The sequence below is a fragment of the Pinus tabuliformis genome, chromosome 8 (genome assembly GCF_031772625.1).
Source record: "Pinus tabuliformis cultivar Carrire ecotype Pingquan chromosome 8, CPIR1, whole genome shotgun sequence".
NCBI lineage: Eukaryota > Viridiplantae > Streptophyta > Pinopsida > Pinales > Pinaceae > Pinus > Pinus tabuliformis.
Window position 1 is genome coordinate 877,832,559 of NC_142294.1, and position 21,072 is coordinate 877,853,630.

The window sequence follows — 21,072 nt, forward strand, 5'->3', positions numbered from 1 at the left end:
AATGACTTAGTACCCTTTTTTGAGGTAGCGAAAAATCACCCGATTTTGAAAAGTGGTGATGCAGAATACACTTTTTTTAGCATATTTTTTGGCACTTTAAATTTTCTTTTGTATCAAGTATGAACATTCTTTTAAAAACGTTAGTGATTTTCATCTTGATTTTGAAAAGTGTTGATGCAGCATCAACACATTTTTTTAAAGAGTTTATTTTTGATAGTTTAAATTATTTTATATATCAAATATGAACACTTTTTTTAAATTTTAGTGATTTTCATATTGATTTTGAAAAGTGTTGATGCAACATTAACCTTTTTTGTTTAGAGGGCTTATTTTTTGCATTTTAAATTTTCTAATGTATTACGTGTGGATATTTTTTTTAAATGTTTTTGATTTTCATGTTAGTAATAAAACATAAAAAGTAAATTTAAAAACATGACAAAAAAGGCCCAAATATATATATATATATATATATACAAAAAAAAAACACCCATAAAAATGTGAAAATGTTACTGATCCAAAAATTCTTAAGTGAGACACATTTACCTTTTTACCATCCCATGCTTCTTGAGGCATTGTATCTTAGAGTTTGGTTATTGGAGATCTGTTGAGAACATACACTGTTGTCAAAACCGTTTCATCCCAATAATTATTTGACAAATTCTTCTCACGAAGCATACATCTGGCCATGTTTATGATCAACTGATTTTTCTTTTCTGCTACTCCATTCCGTTGTGGAGTATATCTTGCTATGTTATGCATTATGATTCCTTGTTGTTGACAAAAAGCTTTGAAGTCATTGGAGGTGTACTCTCCTCCTCTGTTGGATCTAAGTACTTTCAAAGGCTTTCCACTCTGTTTTTCTGCTTCTGCTTTGAATTCTTTGAACCTTGAGAATGTATCTTATTTATTTTTTAGAAACTACTCCCATGTCTTCCTGCTATAATCATGAATTAATCTCAAAAAATAAAGACTAACACCAATGGACTGTGTCTACATTGGGCCATATATATCTGTATGGACAAGCTCTAAAGGCTCTTTTTCTCTAGAGGAAGATGTGGGAAAGCTGTCTCTTTTATGCTTGGACAAAACACAAATTTCACAATTACAGTCTTTTTCATTCATAGTAGGGAGACCAATGACCATTGAATGTTTTGAAGTTGACTTAGAGTCTTGAATGGGATATGGCCATACCTAGAATGCCATAGCTGAGACTCATCTATTCTTCACACATTGTGGAAAAAAAACTATGAGAGATTTTGACTTTTAAGAGTCAATGGAAACATCCTATTCTTGGTTTTTTCAACCTTTGTTATCTGTCTTCTATTGGGAAATTTGTCATAAATATAACATGTTTTCCATTGAAATATTACATCATAACCATGTTCCATAAGTTATGCTACACTAATGAGGTTATGCTTCAGATTTGGAACATAATAAACATCAAGAATGTATTTTTGTTGATTTTGTTTAGTAAGAATAGGGACAGTACATTTTCCTTCATCTTTAATGTAAGAACGATCTCCAAGAGTAATTTCTGATGTTATGGAAGAATCAAGATAAGAAAGCATATTTTTGTTACCTGTCATATGATTGTTGCAACCACTGTCTAACAACCAAAGATCCTTGTTGTGAGTGTCTTCAGAAAGATGGCAGGAAAGAAACATTGTTTCAGAGGATTCTCCTTCATTGTTGGAGAGATGGACATTGCCTCTTTGTTGATCTAATTGTTTCTTTTTGCATTCATGTTCATAATGCCCAAATTTCTTGCAATAATAACATTGGACATTAGATTTGCTCCATGGTCTGCTTCTCTAAGTTTGGTTTTGTGGAGGTCTCCACTGCTCTGCTACATGATGATGTTCTGATCTGCTTCTGCTTCGGCCTTTACCTTGCTTGTTTTCGCGTCTATATCCTCTGCCTCTGCCTCTACCAAAAGAAAGTTTTTCTTTGAAAGCTTGTTCCATGGAATCTTCTGCCAAGTTGAGTCTTGTTTCGTGTGCCAAAGTGATCCAATCAATTGTTTTACTAAGAAAGTTGTAAAATATTTGGATTCTAAAATAGCTATTACATTCATGTCATATTTCTTGGGCAGACTTCGAACTACTTTTTGAACAATTTTCTGACCTAAAATGGTTTCACCAATGAGTTTGATCTCATTGACTATTCCCATGACTCTAGTCATGACCTAATCCACATTTTTTGTGTTAGTCATCTCTAGGGTTTCAATCTGTGATCTCAATGTCTGTAATTTAATTGTCTTCACAGTATCATTACCTTGATACGCATCTTTCAAGATTTCCCAAGCTTCATGTGCTATGGATGCGCTATTTATCTTGTGAAAATAGAATCATCTACTAAGTTTTGTATCCAACATTTGGCTATTTGTTCTTTCTTTCTGAGTTTTGTATCTAACATTTGGCTATGTGTTCTTTCTTTCTAAGTTCAATAGCTACATTCCTCTGATTATTGGACATGGTCACCCATGCTTCTTGGGTTGGCTCTACATAAGCAGTTTGAAGTGTATCCCAACACTCTTGGGATTGCAGGAATGTCTTCATTATCAAAGACCAAAAATTGTAATTTTTGCCAAACAGAATCGAAATATATGACAAGGCACTAGAAAAAATCATTTCTTCAAATGAAAATATACGTGTTTTTTTACAATCTTCTTCCAAAACTAAAAAAAACTCTTTAAAAAACCATTTCTTCAAATACAAATGTGCACAACTTTTTTATGATGTTGTTCCGAAACCAAAAAAATCCCTTTAAATAAACTCTTTTTTTTTTTTTTACAACATGGTGAATCGGTAACTGCCTGGCCTAATCTAAGGGAGACCTAGGATCAAACCTCAACGCTGCCACTATAACACCAATAAATAAATATCAATAATAAATAACTGAAATAGAAATCGACATTTATAGAGTAAAATTAAAGTAAAACTGAGTGTCTGACACTCACATTTAGCACAGAACGGAATTAAATCTGATGACACTTAACTCACAGTGAGATTAATATCTTTTAATATCAGAGGTATTTGGCAGGAGTGAAAATCTATCTCTTTATAGACTACCAACTCGAAAGTGGTATGAATTTGCTTAAATAATCCAATAATAAATCAACCTGCATTCAAGAATAACCACCAGTAATAAATATTATCACTACTAGTTTAACCACTAAATCATAATATTTTTTCCTATAATAAAAAAAAATACAAATATATTTAAAAATTTAATTAACTTCTAAATAAATCTCAATCATCTATCTCTACTTCTTAAAAAAAAATAAAAAAAATTGGAAACACTATTCGAAATGGGGTTGGGTAATAATTTGCAGAATGTGTATACAACTGCATGTATTTTAAGGTGGAATATCAAATTAACCAAATGTCTGCCTTTGCCTAGATGCTTCTGTTGGATCTCCGCGTACAGTTACTCAACTTGCTCTGTAACGCCAGGTCTGTACCGGGCTTGTGGATAGTTTTTCATACTTTCCAGAATGAGAAGTAATAGTTTCTGAAACTTAAATCATTGCATTAATGTCATGAAAATCATGGTAGGAAAATAATTGTATTTTGAAATGATCACAATAAAAGTTATCTATATGTCAGTGTATGGTATAAAAGTTATAACAACAATACGAACTCAAGTTATGATTTAAAGTTAAATGTTATTAAAAAAATTAATTGAATTTTATTATATTATTAAAAACAAAAAAAATAATTGAATTTTATTATATTATTAAAAACAAAAAAAATGAATTCTATTATATTATTAAAAAAAGTTTGTTTTTGTTTTTGTTTTTTGTTGTTGTTTTTTTTTAGCGTTTTTAGTTTCACATACCAAAATTGTTCAAGGTTTTTTTTAGATACATCTACTAATTCTAACTCGAGATGAGGTCAGATTCTTATTTTAGTGAGAAAGTTTCATTGTTAAAAGCTTATGATCTCTTTGTCACTATTTGAATGGTTAGAGTAACGGGGTTGCACTAGATCTTGAGAAGCCAAGGTATTAGTCTTTGTCTTCTATTGCTGAGAAAAGTCTTTTTTTTTGGTTGCCCATTCTTGCATTAAATATTTTCTTTTGTTCCTTCCAGCGTTGCCCCATTCTTTGCATTAGATATGGTAGCTGCTGGCTTACAAACTAAATGTTACAAGTTATATTAATCAATATTGAACTCATAATTATGATTAAAAAGTTAATTTATTGTTATAATTCTATTTTGGTAGGGAATAAGTATTGGAGAGACCAAAGTAATAAAGTAATATTTACATTAAAAAATTAAAAAGTAGTAATAAGTAACCAATTTTTCAATCTTATTTCAATTTTCACTTTAATTTGACATCAATTTTATATAAATATCATAAATTAATACATAACATTTAAAAAATATTAAAAAGAAAAAAATCCATTATAAATTTAAAATAAAATATTTCAACATCATATATATATATATATATATATATATATATTTTTTTTTTTTTTTTTTTTCTTACTGTATTGATAGGTGATTTTTAGTTCAAAACATTAGGAAAATTTGTAATTTATTTATGGAGTTGAGTGACATTTTAAAAAATATTAGTAACACAAATAATTCAATGACTATATAAAGAGAGATTCTATTCTATGGATATATTATTTTTACTTCTTAATATGAGGGGACTTTTATTTAAAATTGTACTAATAATAAAAACATATTTTAATGTAGATAATGTGGTTTATAAATAAAATATTTCAATAGTGATATTGAGTAAAATATTTGATGAAAAAAACAACTTATGTTTTAAACATTTTATTAATGTGTTGCTATCTAATTTCTTCCATACTTAGCATGAAGTTCACACATAGAGTATATATATATATATATGTTAATGTTAAATCTAAAAGAAGTTTGCACTTTAAAAATTTCAATCACAATTAAAAGACTTTAAATAACTTATTTAACAAACCATTATTATATAAAATTATATAAATCATATTTTTTTTTTCAATTCTGAAATAGAAATTTCCCTAATTATAATAAAAATAAAAATAATATAAATATTATTTAATAAAATAATATACACAAATCCATAACAAAGCGATCAATATTGACAAATCCATAACAAGCTATGGCATTTAATATTATATTAAGAATTAGTTCAAACATGATTAAGAGAGATTACAAATCTTCACACAAATCCATTTTGACATAAAAGATACATAATTTTGGAATGATGCAATAAGGTAGGATAAACACACTATGCCTTTTGATACTTTAAACCATAAGGTTTGATCCTTGAACTAGAGATAGCATTCATGAGCATTTTGTCATGAAGGAATGGAGATCAGAGATGAGTTTGGAGTAGACATTGATCTTGTAAAATATATGAAAAGCATGAACGCCCTCTCTGTAGAACAGAAGCTCTATGTCCTTCTTCATGTTTCACAAATGCTCAACATATCCGAGTTGCCAATCCTGTAGCGGATCACCCCCCACCAATATAGGAGGGAGAGGCAAGGCGGAGATATCGGGGGCATTCCAGCCAAACACATTAGCGGCGGGATGGTCCCTGTCAGCGCCCACACGCAGAAACGCCTTCCAACGCCAATCAGACTCCTCTATCTTCACGATGGGTAACCCAACAATGCTAAACTCCAACGACAATCTCTTTTCTCCACCAAAGAATGGCTGCAACAACACATGAACCACTACTCTCACACCCCTCATTGTCTCTTCCCCCAGTCGTCGTCGTCGTGGCGACCCTGCAACCCACATGGTGAACTATGTTTGCACATGGGCTATCGCTCAGGAGAAAGCAACGGGAGAAATCCGCATGGGCTGGCAAATGGGGCTTACCGTTGCCAGAGCTGAACCACGTGATGGCCCCCACACAATCGTTGTACAAGATGGGAAATCGGTGCTCGAGAGATCGCCTATAATCCACGGAGATCATTAACACTCTGCGTCTCCTCGCCAATCGCCTGCAGCAAATGGTGTAAAACACAAAATCGGAAGACAAGGTAACAAAGCCTCCGCCATGGAAGTAGAAGACCGCAACGAATCCTCCTTCGTCGCCTCGACGGGAACGAAGAGACAACCTTCACTCCCATATGGGCATCGATGACGACATCCTTTGTATAAACCCTACGGGTTAGGGGGCTGTTTGCGGGAGACTTGTACTCGATCCAGTTCATCATCCTCTGGTTGAAGGTTCCATCCTTTCTCATTGCCAAATCATTCACAGAATTAAGAATTCTGAACACTATTCGTAGTCCCAACAGAATTCTGAACACTATTCGTAGTCCCAACGAGAACTCTGCGGGCTTTACCTTGATCACAAAAACTCACTACCAGTGGTTGCTGACATCCCAGATACAGATACTACACCACTCTAGTCTAGTTTAATTGGCACATGAATATTAGCATGTAGAATAAAAGGTAGTTTAGTTTAGCGTAAATTTTTTGAAGGAAAGGGCATGTTAGGTCTCTATAATACTAGTCTAGTCCATATATTGTTATTATTGTGCCCTTACATTATTATTGTTATGTAGATCCACATTATATTTTAACCCTTATATATATCAACAAGGTCTTTCCATTTGAATCATCCAAGATTTGTTCATTTATGTAATGTAAAAGGAGGTTTCCCCCTCGAAGTGGCTTATTATCTAGTCGTCGATCTATATTTTCTTACATTTTGTGTCAATTTGATTTGGATACATAACATTCACCATGTATCTAAATTATTGACCCAAATTATGATGAGGATATACCACATGTTTGAATACTGACCTAAATTATGGTGAGAATATATCAGTGGTCTGAGGTACTAACCTGAATGATGGTAACTTGTTGATGTTGTTGGCTTACCATGTTTCAAATTTGTTGGACTAAATTATGGTAATTGGTTGATGTTATTGATTTACCATGTGTATTAGTTGTTATAGCCCTATTTTCCACTCGATTGTAGTGAGAGAAACCCAAGATCAACTGATCCGGACTTAAATAGGAACACAACAAATTACAGAGATAACCATAAACACAGATATGCAGTGGAAATAATACTTCATTTCATTAATGTAAAATACTGAAATATGCTTACAAACAGTAATGGAAATAAACCAGCTAGGGCGATGGTAGTTTATCTCTGAGAAGAGATGTGGTGGCTACATGCCTCTGAATTGTGTTACAATGAGGCTCAAAGGCCTATTTATTATTGAGAAACAATGGAAAACCCTTAACAGTCCAAAACCTAACGCTAGAAGATGAAACGCCAAACTGTGGGCCCCGTTTGGGTAAATTGGTACATCAACTTTGGCATACGATCTCCGTTTGACGCGTACAATAGCTTGTTAGAAAGATCTATCCGAGCACTACCACTTTGGGAAGGGCAACATGTTGTCCCTAGATTTCCCAAAAAACGTCGTTTAAGGCCTCAAAACGGCTCTGGAAGTTCAGGACCCGAAAAATTGCTAAAAATAGTAAGTTGTGCTACAATTAAGGAAACTAAAAATGCTGAGAGAAACAATGGTGGGGGTCCAGGTGGACTTGGCATGTGGCCACCAATATCCACTTGGATTATTCCTCCCCCCTTAGGAAGCAATGATCCCCATTGCGTTGAGTTCCTCCATGAGATGAGGAAACTTTTGTTGAACTTGGTCCCTGGTGAGCCACTTGCCCTAGTGAAGGAGTTGGCCTGCTTTGACAACTCGATACAGTTGGATATTGTGTTGGCGAGTGTTCTTCATCTGTGTGTCCGTGATCCGATCAGTTGCAGCTTGTTCCATGCAATCTGGATTTAATTCTGTGGGTGTGAGCTGTTCTGCAATGTCGGATGTGTCTAGCAATGGTGGAAAGTATGGCCGAAGGCGGTCCACATTGAACACTGGGTGCAAGCCAAGGAATGGGGGAATGCTGAGCTCAAATGCATTGTCTCCCACAGCCTTAGTAATGGTGTAAGGACCATATCGGAGTGGTCTCAGTTTCCGATAGGCTCCAGTAAGGCGTTCCTTTTGCAAATGCAACCAGACTTTGTCGCCCACCTGAAACTTGTGTGGCACCCGATGTTGATCATGTCGCTGCTTGTACTTGGCATTTGATTTCTCCAGAATGTCATGGACCTGCTGGCGAATATGTTGGATGTGCTCAATGAAGCTGGTTGCCTTATCTGTTTCAGACTGGACATGAGCCGAATCTATGTGAGTAGCTGCAAGTGGCATGGCCACGTCAATGGGGCATAGTGGCTGGAATCCCAAGCCCACCTGAAAAGGGCTGTGGCCAATCGAGCTGTGAAGAGCTCAGTTGTAGTTGTGCTGAACATAGGGGAGGATCTCGTCCCATGTGCGTGGATGCTTTGAGTTGTACATGCGCAGAATGTGCACAATCATCCTATTGACAACCTTTGTCTGGCCATCAGTTTGAGGATGGAAGGCTGTGGACTTAGTGAGTTTGGTGTCCAGCATTGACTAGAGACTGGACCAAAATGTACTAAGGAACCGACTGTCCCGATCTGAGATGATAGATTGTGGGATCCCAAAATGCACCCACACTCGTTCAAAGAAGAGTTTAGCAGTGGCTTCTGCTGTGATATTCTTTTTGCAGGCCGCCATAATAGCCATCTTCGAGAACCTGTCAATGACCACAAAAACACAGTCATTTCCATGCTTAGTGGAAGGAAGGCCTGACATGTAATCCATGGAGATGGATTCCCAAGGTCGACTAGGGGTAGGCAGTGGATCATAGAGGCCTTGCTTCTTGATGGTCGGTTTGGCAATGGCACAGGCAATACATGATCTGATGTACTTCCCAACATCCTGTTGAAGATTCGGCCAATAGAAATACTTTTGCAGTACTGCCACCGTTTTCTCGACCCCAAAATGCCCGGCAGCCCGACTGTAGTGTGCTTCCCAAATCATCTTGGCACGCTCGCTTGAAGGAACACAAAGGTGACCCAGGTGACATAACAGGGCATCCTGGAGGTGAAAATCTGGAACATGCCGACCCTCCAAGAATGTCTAGTATGTGTGGCCGAATTCTGGGTCGCTTTTGTAGAGAAGTGGCCAATCAGAAGTCTCGTGCCTACAAGAGTTGAGCACGGTGGTTAACGCCATGATCGGTGGTCGACTGAGGCAATCTGCAACATTATTGGTGCCACCCTTCTTATACTTGATATTCAAATGGAACTGTTGTAGGTATGTAGACCACTTCTGATGGCGATCATTCTGCAATTTCCCTTGGGTCTGTATGAACTGCAGGGGTCGGTGGTCTGTGTGGATGACCGTTTCCTTCCCCAAAATGTAATGCTTCCATTGTCGATAGGCCTGCACAATGGAATACATCTCTTTATCATAAGTGGGATACTTCTGGACTGTGTCTGAAAGTGTTTCACTGTGATATGCCACTGGATGCCCGTGTTGAGTAAGGACTGCCCCAATAGCATAGTCAGAGGCATCTGTCTCGACCTCAAATGGTTGTTGTAAATCTGGTAACGCGAGCACTGGTGTTGTGCAGAGGCGATCTTTCAACTCTATGAATGCCTTCTGCTGAGATTCAGACCAAAAGAATTTTGCTTTCGCTCCTCCCTTGGTGACTTGACTCAAGGGCCAAGTGATATGAGAAAACCCCAACATGAACCTGCGGTAGAAGTTGGAAAGACCTAGAAAGCTGCGGAGCTCTGTCAGAGTGGTTGGAGATGGCTAATCTCGAATGACTTGCATCTTGGCTGGATCCACATGCACCCCCTGTTCATCAATAATGTATCCCAGATACTGAACCTGGGTCATGCCAAAAGTGCATTTCTCCAAATTGGCACATAGCTTGTGTTGCCGCAGTGTTTGGAGAACCTGTCGGATATGGTGGAGGTGCTCTTCCCAACTCTGGCTAAAGATCAAAATTTCATTCAAGTATACCACTACAAATGAGTTGGTGAATGGCCACAAGATGTCATCCATTAGCCTCATGAAGGTTGCAGGAGCATTCGTCAATCCGAAAGGCATAACCAACCATTCGAAAAGGTCGTCCTTGGCTTTGAAGGCAGTTTTCCACACATCAGAGAGTTCGATTGGTACCTGGTGATATCTTGACTTCAGATCGATCTTGCTGAAATATTTCGCCCCCTTGAGTTGGTCCAGGAGGTCATCAATCCGCGGGATCGGGTACCTATTACGGACAGTGATCTTGTTCAGTGCCCAATAGTCAATACAGAGTCTCCAAGTCCCATCCTTCTTCTGTACCAACACAATCGGTCTCCCACAAGGCGATGAACTCGGACGGATGTGACCTTTCTGCAGGAGCTCCTGAATTTGCCTCTTGATTTCATCATTCTCCAGAACAGAGCGCCGATAAATTGGTCCATTGGGTAGTGGCGCACCTGGGGTCAGATCGATGGAGTGCTTGACTTGACAGTGCATAGGAACCCCTGCGGGGGAGCTGAAGATATCCTCGTACTCCTCCACGACCTTGTCCATCTGTCGTTGTCGTGCGGAGGGGCCCTTTCTGGAGGCCGCAACCACCATCTTCTTCTTTCCTTGAGGGCGTATCACCAGGAAAACAAATTTCCTGGTTTTGGAAATGAGCTTACTGCATTGTTTTGTAGTAATCAAAGAGATGGCAGTAGGTGGTGCTACCTCTAGTATCCTGTACAACTTATTTCCCAATATAATAATAACAGCACGGGGCCTTGATTCATACACAGCATGTCGCTTTCACAAGTATGGTTGTCCTAATAATACATCACAAACTTCAAGAGGATCAATGTCACACAATACCTCATCCGTGAAGGGCTTGATGTTGTATGGAAGGCGACACTGCTGGCTCACGTGAAGATCTCGTCCTTGTTGAAGCCACTCGATGGTGTATGGTTGTGGATGTGCTATGGTCGGTAAGCCCAACTGCGTCACAACCTCTGCCAAAATGAGGTTCTTTTGGCTGCCGCTATCAACAATGAACTGTAGCGGGGAGCCCTTTACCCACATCTGGGAGTGGAAGAGACGCTCCTCCTCCTCTGGATCTTCGGGTTCATTTTTCTAGATCTTGGCGGTAGCAACAGTGGCGTTGGGATCTACATCAACGATCTGATTCCCTTTGTCATTCCCCTTGTCGGGTTCTGACTCAGAGTCGGAACATGCATCTGATTCTGAAACCTTTAGCTCAGCCACCAGTGACTGCTTGGCCCGACACTCACTTGTGTTGTGAGTGGAGCTCTTATGGAACTCACACCATTTTCCCGTGTCCTTTTTTGGCTTCACGACGCTGTTCTTTGCTTGCAGCTTTGGCGGGTTGTCTTGGGTTGCCCCGCCTTGGCTTTGTCCTTTGTTCTGTGGTTTAGGGGCACCTTTCCCTTGCTTTGGATTCGCAGATCCAAAGTCTCGCTTATTTTGTTTAAACTTCTGCTCGACCTTGACGGCATATCGATATGTTGTGCCAAGCGAGGAGATGTTCAAGAATTGTATTTCTTCCTGGATGTACTTGTACAGGCAGCCGTGGTATTTGAGTATCAAACGCTGCTCTGAATCCTTGATACCCAACTTTGTGCGAAGGGTATGGAAAAGATTGGTGAACTCTGGCACGTCTTGGTCCCTTCCCTACCGCAGCGTGGTCCACTTTATGTATTCATCCTCATAGCTTCCGACAGGGTAGTATTGCTCCTTAATGGCATCCCAGAATGAATTCCAAGTGGGTGCGGCTGAAAATAGTGAGATGGTACTTTCATCCTTCTACTCGCAGTAGGTTTCCCACCAGTCCTTGATGTGGGGGGCTGCTTTGAGAAGAGCAAAAACAATCTTTTCCCGACTCGAAAATTTATGAATAGAAAAATAACCCTCTAGCAGATTTAACCATTTATTTACGGCATCTGCGTCTATCTGACCCTCAAATATGGGGATTTCAAAATTAACTTGTACCTTAAAGGGCGTGGCATTTCTAGAGTAACTGTTGGAAGCCGATGCGTCGCTTCTGGGTAGTCGTTGAAGGATCTGGGCAAAGCTGTCCATCATCACGTTCCGTTGTCACTCGAGGGCTTCTTCGAGCAAGATTTTGATAGGATCTCCTACCACCTCGTCTTTCTTCTCATCCGCCATGGGAGGCCACCGGGATTTGCGAGGCTGGTCTTGCAAAGGTTCGACCAGCTCAAGCCCTAACTCCTTATATCCCGACCTCGTAGGGGACATGCAAAGAAAAACAGAGAAAAAGCAGACCGCTCTGATACCACTGATCCGGACTTAAACAGGAACGCAACAAATTACATAGATAACCATAAACACAGATATGCAGCGGAAATAACACTTCATTTCATTAATGTAAAACACTGAAATATGCTTACAAACAGTAATGGAAATAAACCAACTAGGGCGATGGTAGTTTATCTCTGAGAAGAGATGTGGTGGCTACATGCCTCTGAACTGTGTTACAATGAGGCTCGAAGACCTATTTATTGTTGAGAAACAATGGAAAACCCTTAACATTCCAAAACCTAACCCTAAAAGATGAAATGCCAAACTGTGGGCCTCATTTGGGTAAATTGGTACATCAATTTCCCGTGGTCGTAACTTTGGCATACGATCTTCGTTTGACGCGTACAATAGCTCGTTAGAAAGATCTATCCGATCACTACCACTTTGAGAAAGGCAACATCGGTCCATGGACCCATGTTGCCCCTAGATTTCCCAAAAAACATCGTTTAGGGCCTCAAAACGGCTCCGGAAGTTCAGGACCCAAAAAACTGCTAAAAATAGTAAGTTGTGCTACAATTAAGGAAACTGAAAATGCTGAGAGAAACAATGGTGGGGGTCCAGGTGGACTTGGCAGGTGGCCACCAATATCCACTTGGATCATCAACTTACCTCAATTGTTGGCTAGAATGCATCCCCTTTCACCTTTTATTTTACTTCTGTGAGATTTATTCCACGTTAAAAGGCTTGAATTACATGATTGAGTTATTTATTATAATTATTTTGTCAAATTTTTATAGTTATGAGATAATAATTATTACATAGTTGAGATAATTGAGAAAAAGTTCATAATTGTGAAAAAGGTTTTTAGTTTGTTATTCCCAAGGAGATCAACTTGACCCACTTGTGTATGAGTTGGCTAGGGGTCTATTATTTTATAAATTTCCTAACTTTTGGAGCCCCTAGGTGTCGAGATACATGTTTAGTCAATTTAGTGTCCTAAATTGCTTGCATAAATTATCAACTGAGATTTGTAAGTTGATGAAGTGCGGTGCACTATATGTGCTTAGTTGACCTTTTTCTTACTTTGTTGTTTTGTATTTTATGTTGTTTTTGGGGGGGTTTCTATTCTTTGATGTCTAAGAATGTACAACCTGAAACTATGAGAAAATTTAAGTGAATCTAATGAATTTTAATCTAATTTCCTAAAAATGGACCAAGAACTGTTGGCTAGTTGGAACCTAATAAAAAAAACAGAGCGTTTATCTTATCTTATCATTAGTCCTAATCTATGGATCTAATTCTTAAAACCAAGAATGAAATTGATGCAGAATGTAACTCGGTAATTGCATTCATTAAACATTCAACCATTCAATTTTGGAATATGATTAAATCAATCTCCTTGAAATTATTATTGGGAATATCAGTGATGCAACTAAGTGAGGATCTGAAATCAAAAAGGTAAAAGCATGTAAAACTAACTGTAAACAACTAATGTATTTTTTACTTTCTCCAACATTAAAATGTGAAGCATTACCCTCTTGAAGTGTTGTGCAAGAAATCAATTATACCTTAGTTCCTAAGTTCCTAGGAAAATAATAATGTATTGAGTAAATTCAATCATTGTATGAATTAGACATTTAAACATTTAGTTTAGGATCATCATCATCTTGAAATGGCTTTTGAAAACATCCATTAACACAGTTAATTGACAATTCTGTTCTAAGAAAATGAATGACAAAACAGTAAGAAAACTAAGCAACTGTGTATTCTTATTACTTCAATCTTAATTCAGTTTGGAAACAGAGTCATTTTTCTCCACGAAATATCTTAGAAGAACAAGGCTGCACAGTTGTGATTTATCATTATGCTATTGATTAAAAACTGAAATGAAATATCATCCTAATTTAGAAAACAGATTTGTTGAAAACAGAGTAATGGAAATTGAACTAAAAACAACAAATGAAAAACCTCCTTCAGTGCAGGGGCCCTCTGCAACTAACATGGCTGGAATGCTAGCTAGTTAAGGATGCACTTTAAATGATCATCAGCAACATGAAATTTGTATTATAAAAAAAAAAAAAAAAACAAAGTCTGAATACAGAGTATCAGCAAAAATCATGAACTTAACATGTAATTCCTTCTAACTTCTACCTTCCTCTCGGTTCCATGCAACTGATATTTAAAGGAAAATAACATAACTGTTTATGAGATAAACTTGCTACAGGTGGCTAATTCGAATTAAATTTAACGTGACTGTTTATGAGATAAACTTGATACAGGTGGTTAATTCGAATTGCAATAGGACTGTTTAAACTTTTGATTAGCTACAGGTGGCTAATTCGAATTAGATTTGCAACAAAACTGTTAGACTCTTGATTAGCTACGAAAGAGAAAATCAAGAGTCCTACTACTTTCGGATAATGTACTTTGACTCCATCTTTGACCATGACCTTAGGCTTGTTTTTTTGTCGATCTAGACCGAGTGAATAGGATAGAATCCATGTGGAGATGATTCTAGAAATTCCCATGTGGCCCAATTCTTCATTTGACACCTGGAACCTGCCAAACCATGAGAGTAGCTATGGAATCCACAGTTAGCTATAGAATAGGCTATGTTCTATAGCTAATTTGCAAAAATCTATTCAAATAGCAAGAACATGAAAACATAATATGGCGATCATTTTAATGTTTTCCTTAAGACAAAACCTAGCATTTATCATTGATTGGGTCTGTAATCTTATGAGAAAGTGAGGGAAAAATGTGAGAAAAAAATGTCAAGGAGAGGGTAATTTTGAGGTTCAACATACCCCCACTGCAAAATCATTGCATGTCCTCATGCAATTTTCCAAAAATGTGAGTTCTTCCTCCCTACTGCATTTGCTCAGACACCTCTGCTAGTACATCCAATTTCCTTCTTTTGTTCTTCTTTGAAGTGACTGTCATTCTGGGCTTTCTCATAAGAAGCTTGTATTTAATGTTAATGACTGCTCTGTTCAAAATCTTATTCTTTCTTTTCAATTTCCTGTTTTTCTTATACCACAGTCCTAGATGCAAAATGGTATTATCGTGAATTGCCTTGTCCAATTTATTATGTTCCTTCAAGGTCTCATTCTCTTATTTGATATGTCTGTTCAATATATCTAATTCATAAATTTCCTATTTGAGAGCATCAATTAGAGGTTCTTGTGGATTGACAGAAGTTTCTAGGTTCATTGAGGCACTTCTCTTCTCCAGTGATTCTATATAGTCATATATTTGTTGCTGCACTGGGTCTATGCCTGGAGATCTTCTGCTTGGGCTACCTCCAAAATGATGAATAGGGGAATTTTGAGGACTGTGTGCAAAAGACATGTTAAGAGGAGATGGTTCTGGGGTTTCCTTGTCTACATTTATAAACTTTGTCCCTTTTGATGATGTTTTCTTTACCAAACCTCGGAGTCTAGAGCTCCTTCTAAGTTGTGGAGGACTTACATTCTCCTCATTTGTGACCTTTTTCTCCTTTCTTATCTTCCCTCTTGCTTTGATTTGCTTCCTGATTTTTGTCAGTTCTTAAGAGATTAACTTTTCATCATCTTTCTACAATGAAGACTTGGGTCTATTTTCAATAGTTATATCAGTCTTATTTCTTCTACTTCTTCTGACATTATCTTCTTTAGGTGACTCTGGTGCTTCTTGGAAATGGTTTCTAATAAAGAAATTCTCCCAGGTATCTCCTATGCTTTTTAAATGAAACTCAATCAATATCTTTATCAGCCCATGATGATACATGGTTGTATCTATGAACTGTATTCTCTTTTGCACATTTGAGGCCATCCTTCTTAAACTATTTAGCAGGAAGAAAGGAAGATTGATTTCTCCATTTTCTAAGAAATTTATCAGTAAACAGATATGGTAGACATACATGCAACCAAACCTCCCCTCACAAGTGATAAATTTCTGTAAAACCAAGAGCATGTTCCTCCACTTACTTTTAAGAGATGAAATGGGAATACCTTTTCTAAAAATAGAGACATCCATACCTGGGTTTTTGAGTATTACTTTCCATGATTCATTGTGGAACTTCTTGTTCTTGAACCATCTTTCACCATGCCTTCGAAGTTTTGTAGCCTCGGTCATGAATGACTTAGTCACTGCAAACTTGATATCTCCAATTTCTACCTCTGTGCCATCAAAAGATCGAGCAAAGAATTTTGTAATCTCCTTATGAAAACCATCAAATTTCTCGATGAGTTTAAGCCATCCAACTTTCTGCAACATTTTTTTGAGCTATGGGTATCCTTCCATGTACTTTGCTCCTACCAGTTCTGATCTGACAATTAGCCCCATGCCTTCTACTACGCAGAGTTCTCAACCTTCAAAATTACCCTTCTCGGTTTTATGAAATGAATTGGCTGCGAATATGGTGAAAGGAATTGTGGGTTTATATGAAATAAATAGATGGTAGGGGTTTTGGAGAAACATAGAAAAATATGTCATGTCGTAGTCATGACCGTTAATAATCAACGAGGGAGTTAATTATGGACCGTTATGTGACAAAATATGGAGGATGTGGCAAATATGTAGTATGATGGAAATTGCAATCAAATCAAATGATGATTCGTTAAGGAAACATATGAATATCCATATTATATATGCTTTATGTTTTAACCTTTCTATTTGAAATAAAATTTTGCACTTTACCTTTTAGAACTTAACATTTTCGTTTGTTGTTTTCTTTGGTGTTGATCCGTAGGTACCCTTTTAGCATATTGGTCTTCAAAACAAGATTCTTCAATTTCCTGCAATCATCATTTCTTTGTAAGCTGTACAATTATGCCAAAGTTGTTGAATGAGATATGGCTGCAGAATCAAATTAGCTGCAAAATGGAATCAGCGGCGGAACATGATAAAAAATGAAGTATGGCTATGGAACATGAATGTGAAATGAAATAGAAATGGAATATGACTGTGAAATGGAATGAAAGTGGAGTGAGATGGAATGAAACTATAAAAGAAAATGAAAATGGGGTGAGATGGAGTGAGACTGTAAAATGAAATGAATTTGTAGATTATGAACTGCAAATGAATGTAACTTTATGTCACTACTTATTACAGAAAGGAAATGGAAAATATAGGATGTCAGAAATCTCTAATTTTCACCTTGTATTTTCTGTATAAGTATGCCAATTAATGATTGGTTTTCATACTTATACATTTTATTATTATTATTATTTTTTAATGTTTTTTTTTTACGATATATATATCTATATATATACACACACAAGAAAAATAAAAGCTAAGTTAGTGGAGAAGAAGATTTCTTCTTCACCAACTTCATTTTAGTGTTATCTTGGAAAATCTTGATAAAATCCTCTCTTGAAATTGGCTTATGTTATATCTTCAACCGATGACCATTCACAAGAATAGCTACATTTCTTTCATCTATTATCTTTATTCTCACTGCTCCATTATTAAATACTTCTTCAATCTCATATGGCCCAAGCCAATGAGTCTGAAACTTTGCTTGAAAATCTTTGAATTTTGAATCAAACAAAAGTGCCCAATCCCCTGCTTGAAACTTCTTCTCCTTGATATACTTATCATGCCATTTATTCATTTGCTTCTGGACCATACTGGTTCTTTGAACTGCATCTTTCCTAATTTCATCGAGCTCATTGAGTTGCTCCAATCTATGTTTTTGTGCTTCTGATAAATCCAGTCCCAATTGGACTGCCATTTTGAAGGTTTTTGAAACTCTATAGGGAACATGACTTGTTTCCCATAAACAAACTCGTAGGGAGTATGTCCTGTTGTGTTCCTCCATGTAGTTCCGTAGGCCCATAAGGCTTCAGGAAGCCTTTCTGCCCAATCTCTTCTGTGTAGATGTACAGTCTTAGTGAGAGTTCCTTAAATCACCTTATTGGTAGATTCAACTTGACTATTTGCGTGTGGATGATAAGGAGTAGACTTTCTTTGTTTGATCTTGTAATCTTCTATAAGTCTTTCCACAATTTTAGATGTAAATTGAGATCCCTGATTTGTCACAATTTCTCTTGGAACACCAAAACGAGTGAAGATGTCCTCAAAAAGAAAATTAACTACAGATTTTTCATTAGCAAAAGGTAATGCTTTAACCTCTACCCATTAAGTGACATAATCAGTGCATACCAAAATATATTTCTTTTGTTTAGATGGAGGATTAATTGGTACAACAAAATACAAGGCCCATTTTTCAAAAGGTTTAAACCGTACTTGAGTTTGTAGTGGCATTTCATGTGAAGGAGCAAGTTTTCCTACCCTTTGGCAGCTATCACACCTTTTGACATATTCTTTGGTATCTCTGAAGATGGAGAACCAATAATATCCTAAATGAAGGATTTTATAGGATTTCCTCTTGTCAGCAAAGTTTCCACCACAAGGTTCATCATGACATGCCTTAAGAATTTCAGGCATTTCATCTTCTCGAACACATCTTCTGATCATGAGATCTGGACTTGTTTTATACAATTCATTAGTAATCCATGAGTAACTTGCACTTGTTTGAACGATTTTTCTTTTCTCCTTAGGAAACAAATGTGAAGGTAATTTTCCTGTGACTAAGTAATTGGAAATATCTGCAAACCAAGGGGTCTGAGTAGTTACTGCACAAATATATTCATCAGAAAATTTATCTTCAACTAGAGTGTCGTATTTGATATTTTGAATTCTAGACAAGAAATCAACAACTGTGTTTTGTTTTCCAGGTCTATCTAGAACAGTGATGTTGAATTCTTGTAGGAGTAATAACCATCTTGTAACTCTGTCATTAGTAATAGGTTTATTCATTAAGTACCTAATTGCAGAGTGATCTGTATGAACAAAGGTTTCATAGCCTATTATGTAATGTCTGAACTTGTTGATAGCATGAACAACAGCTGAGAATTCCTTTTCAGTTTCAGTGTAATTTAACTCAGTGGGAGTCAAATTCTTGCTTGTGTAATAGATGGCATAGGGGATCAAAACTTTTTGTCCTAATACAGCTCCTAGAGTTGCATCTAAAGCCTTTGTTGAAATGTGAAAAGGTAGTTTCCAATTTAGACCTCTTAATATGGGTGCTTCAGAAATTTTTGCTTTTAAACTCTCAAATGCCAACTGGAAATCAGGATTCCAATTGAATTCACAATATTTAGTAAGTAATTTGAAGAGTGGGCATGCTAGTTTAGTGAAATTTTTTATAAACCTTCTATAGTATCCTGTGAATTCATAGTTTAGAGATGACTTCAACTTTAGATTTATCAACTTTAATTCCATCTCCTGAAATGTGATGTCCTAAAATGATCCATTCTGTAAACATCATAAAACATTTTTCATGGCTTAGTGAAAGGTTTGCTTCCTTACATCGTTTAAGAACTTTTTCCAAATTTTCTAAAGCTTCTTCAAATGTATTCCCATAAACTGTAAAGTCATCCATATAAACCTCTACACAATCATGTATTAGATCAGAAAAATTTCCTATTACCGCTCTTTGGAATGTTGTAGGTGCATTGCACAATCCAAAAGGAAGTACTCGGTAGGCATAAGTTCCCCATGGAAAGGTGAATGTGGTTTTATCTTGATCTTCAGGTGCTACCTGAATTTGATTGTAACCACTAAAACCATCCAAAAATGAGAAATACTTCTTACCTGCTAATGTATTTAACACTTGATCTATAAAGGGCAAAGGAAAATGATATTTTAGGGTAGCTTTATTCAATTCTCGATAATAAATGCATACCCTCCATTTACCATTATTTTTAGGCACAATCACTTGAAGAGAAACACACTGGCTATCTGAAATTGGGTAAATGAAGTTTACATTCAGCAATTTTTGCAACTCCTCTTTCACAATTTCCCTAAGATTTGGATTCATCCTTCTTTGAGGTTGTCTGATAGGTTTACAATTTTCCTCAATGTAGATATGATGTATACAAGTCTTAGGACTAATTCCTTTCATGTAAGTGTATTCCCATGCATATGCAAAAGAATGTTGTTGTAATGTTTTGATTAGCTTTTCCTATTGTAATTTTTCCAAATTATTGTTTATGTTCAATGTTTTCCCTAGAAAGATTTCAATTGTAGAGATACCAAATTCTTCCATAGAATAAAGGGACATCTGCCTAGATGACAAATATTCAATATTGGATTTTTCTTGAAATTGATCATGTTCATATTCTCGAGATGATTCAAAATTTTCCATTATATTTAAGATTTGACTATCTTCACTAATGGTTGAAATAGTAAAGAGAGGTTGAATATCATTTTCATCATCAATCCATTCTTTGTCATCTATCTTTACGATTGTTCTTGCTAGAGGATATAGAGTGAATTTCTTAGTTGAGTTACCATCAGAGATATATATATATATTACCAGATCTACAACTAATGAAAGCATTAACTATAGCCAGCCAAGGTCTTCCTAATATAAGTGGATGTCCTGCTAGATTGTTCTTAGGGGTTAAGATCATAAAATCAACAGGGTACTCCCAAGAGTCTAAGGACATTGAAATATCTTCTAACACACCATCTGGTTTGATTACAAATCTATCTGCCAATTGCAGTAATGTAAGTGTATAAATAAGATTAGGAAGCTTGAGTTGTTCCATGGTTTGTTTGCTCATGATGTTTATTTCTGCTCTTAAATCAATCAATGTATTCAGAATTTCAACTCCATTGATATGTGTTTTTATAACTGGACTTGCTGGATCTACATATTTTTGTATGGCAATTTTTCCCATCATTATGTCTGCTATTTTTCCTGCTAGCTGAATTATTTTTATTTCTTTTGTTTTTCTTCCTGGCTTCTTCATGCTCAACTCCTTTGTTGTTTTAGCTAGAAATGGAATCTCCTTAATGGCTTGTAACAAAGGGATTTTGATACACACATTTTTCAATTCATCTAGAAAATCATAATTAGGCAACATAGTA

General features: G+C 36.6%; 1 pseudogene; it reads right to left on the reverse strand.

Annotated features, from left to right (window-relative positions):
- Window positions 1-5,293: 5,293 nt before the first annotated feature.
- LOC149238353 (putative carboxylesterase 18) lies at window positions 5,294-6,853 on the reverse strand (annotated as a pseudogene).
- Between the last annotated feature and the right edge of the window lie 14,219 nt (window positions 6,854-21,072).